Source organism: Besnoitia besnoiti (genome assembly GCF_002563875.1).
Source record: "Besnoitia besnoiti strain Bb-Ger1 chromosome Unknown contig00021, whole genome shotgun sequence".
Classification (NCBI taxonomy): Eukaryota; Apicomplexa; class Conoidasida; order Eucoccidiorida; family Sarcocystidae; genus Besnoitia; species Besnoitia besnoiti.
In genome coordinates, this window is record NW_021703920.1 from 12,501 (window position 1) to 15,383 (window position 2,883).

The following is a 2,883-nucleotide window of genomic DNA, read 5'->3' on the forward strand; positions in this document are numbered from 1 at the left end:
ACTTAGAAGGTTTTTGTCCTTACCATTAGACGATAGGCCTTTTTAATTTTTATTTTGGGCAGTATTGGAATCGAACCAATACTTATGTGCTTGTAAAGCATATACTCTACCACTAAGCTAACTGCCCAAATACTTTATTACGTATAATATTTATTTATTATATAATAAAGAGTCAATAGCTCAGTTGGAAGAGTATGTGGCTACGGACTACAATGACGGGGGTTCAAATCCCTCTTGGCTCTTTTAAAATTAATTTAATATTAAGCGGGATAGAGCAGGTTGGTAGCTCGTCGGGCTCATGACCCGAAGGTCAGCGGTTCAAATCCGCTTCTCGTTTGCAAAAATAATTTATGGATATAAGTAAAATTTAAATTTTAATTAAATAAAATAAAAATTTAAACTATAGGGATAAAAAGGATGCCTAGGTACTTTAAGACGAAGAAGGACGTAAATTATATACGAAAAACTTATTTAGAGCTGATTTTATGCAAACTTTAAAATAAGATTTCCGAATGGGGAAACCTATTAATATTTTTTAAATTAAAAAAGATTTACTTGAGAACTGAATCATCTTAGTACTCAAAGGAAAAGAAAATAACAATTATTCCCTTAGTAGTGGCGAACGAGTAGGGATAAAAAACGTTGTACGTTTAGTTTAAAAAAATAAAGTAAATATAAACAACTAGTTTATATTGAAGAAACAAGAACTTCCTTGTAAAACTAAATACTTTAAAGTAACCAATAGTGAACTAGTACCGTGAGGGAAAGGTGAAAAGAACCCCGGGAGGGGAGTGAAAAGAGACTGAAATTTTAATCCTAAAAACAATAGAAGGGTAATTGAACCTAACTATTTGCCTGTTGAAGAAGGAACCGATAAGTTTTGGTTTTTAAGCAAAAGGCTAAAAGAAAACTTGAAGCCATAGTGAAAACGAGTTATTACATCCGTAATAGCGTTTGTATATTACCAAAAACCCGAATCCAATTGATTTAACCTTGTTCAGAATGAAATATAAATAACTTTATATGGAAGTTCGAACTGATTAATATTGCAAAATTATCAGAAGAAATGAGGTTAGTGGTGAAATGCTATTCGAATTTGGAGCTAGCTGGTTCTCCCCGAAATGTATTGAGGCGCAGCTATTATAATGTATTATATATAAAGGGTAAAGCACTGTTTTTGAAATTACTATAAACTAATAATATTTTTATATTAAAATTATAATAAGTGAGACTTTTAGGGATAATCTTATAAGTCAAAAGGGAAACAACCCAGACCATTAACTAAGATAAGAATATAACGAAAGTTTGAAAGGAAGTAGAGTTGTTACGTATACAACCAGAAGGTTAGCTTAGAAGCAGTTTTCCTTTAAAAAGTGCGTAAAAGCTTACTGGTAAAGTAATTCTGCACCTACAATGAATAACAAAATATTTTTTTATCGAAGTAATGGGATCTATATATAATAGATCGGTAGGGGAGCGTTCTACAATAAAATAAAGCAAAGTTATTAAATTTTGTGAATAAAGTAGAAGTGAGAATGTCGGTTTAAGTAACGTTAAATATTAAGAAGAATCTAATACCTCAAAAACTCAAAAGGTTCCTATGGAAGGGCATACCGCATAGGGTTAGTCGGGGCCTAAGGCAAGAAATTTATTGTAATTGATGGGAATCAAGTTAATATTCTTGAACCATATTTATATTACTGCTATACAAGTAGTGACCAAAATTTAAGTTTTAAGCAATATAATAAATGATTTTTTGCTTAATAATAAAGATTTTTGCTAGAAAAATGATACTGTATAATTATAAATATGCCCGTACTGAAACTGACACAAGTGAGTAAGTATTATAATGTACTAAGAGGACGAAACAATTTTCTTTAAGGAACTCGGCAAAACAATCCTGTAACTTAGGGATAAAGGATGCCTAAAAGGCTGCAATTAAAAAGTTCAAGCGACTGTTTATCAAAAACACAGGTATCCGCAAAGTGTAATTACGAAGTAAGGGTACTGACACCTGCCCAGTGCTAGTAAGTTAAAAAAAATTTTTATGTACTACAAATAATTTTTTTATAAGCTCTAGTAAACGGCGGCTGTAACTATAACGGTCCTAAGGTAGCGAAATTCATTGTCGGGTAAGTTCCGACCCGCACGAAAGGTGTAACGACTTGAACACTGTCTTTAAGAAAATTTCGGTGAAATAGAAATGTTTGTAAAGATACAGACTTTTTACATCAGGACAGAAAGACCCTATGAAGCTTTACTGCAATTTGATATTGAAATTAAATTTTATTTAAATAGTGTAAGTGGGAAGTTAGTTATTACTATCAATGAAACACCACTTTTATAAACTTTAATTTCTAACTATAATTTTTTTATCATATTATATAAAAATTTCAAAAAGGTAGTTTGACTGGGGCGGTTGCCTCCTAAAGAGTAACGGAGGTGCACAAAGGTCTTTTATTTTAATAATAATAAAATATTAAAATTAATAAATGTAAAGGTTGAATATTAAAAAGGCTTGATTGTGAGAGTAACTACTTAAACAAGGACGAAAGTCGGTCTTAATGATCCGGCAAATCTAAGTGGTAGGGTTGCCGCTTAACGGATAAAAGTTACTCTAGGGATAACAGGCTGATCTCTCCCGATAGTCCATATTGACGGGGAGGTTTGGCACCTCGATGTCGGCTCGTCGCATCCTGAGGCTGTAGCAGGTCTCAAGGGTTGGTCTGTTCGCCCATTAAAGCGGCACGTGAGCTGGGTTCAGAACGTCGTGAGACAGTTCGGTCCGTATCCGATGTAAACGTAAGAATATTGTAAAGTATTTCCTTTAGTACGAGAGGACCAAGGAAATTAAACCTATAGTAGTTCAGTTATTTTATCAAA

At 32.8% G+C, this 2,883-nt stretch overlaps 4 non-coding genes across 4 annotated transcripts in view, besides 1 other annotated feature; 2 read left to right on the plus strand and 2 right to left on the minus strand.

Annotated features, from left to right (window-relative positions):
• The window catches only part of BESB_042130, a 72-nt gene extending 32 nt beyond the window's left edge, over positions 1-40 (minus strand). The window contains exon 1 of the tRNA in view: positions 1-40. This exon is cut by the window's left edge and continues 32 nt beyond it. This is a non-coding gene — a tRNA (tRNA-Arg).
• A 15-nt stretch (positions 41-55) lies between these two features.
• Positions 56-127, minus strand: BESB_042340. The gene has a single exon. It is a non-coding gene; the product is annotated as a tRNA-Val (tRNA).
• Positions 128-169: 42 nt separating this feature from the next.
• BESB_042120 lies at positions 170-242 on the plus strand. The gene has a single exon. It is a non-coding gene; the product is annotated as a tRNA-Arg (tRNA).
• Positions 243-263: 21 nt separating this feature from the next.
• Positions 264-337, plus strand: BESB_042250. The gene has a single exon. It is a non-coding gene; the product is annotated as a tRNA-Met (tRNA).
• Positions 338-2,617: 2,280 nt separating this feature from the next.
• Positions 2,618-2,695: a sequence feature (Short protein (BESB_042090, PFH31034.1) was converted to a misc_feature.).
• Positions 2,696-2,883: the final 188 nt, after the last annotated feature.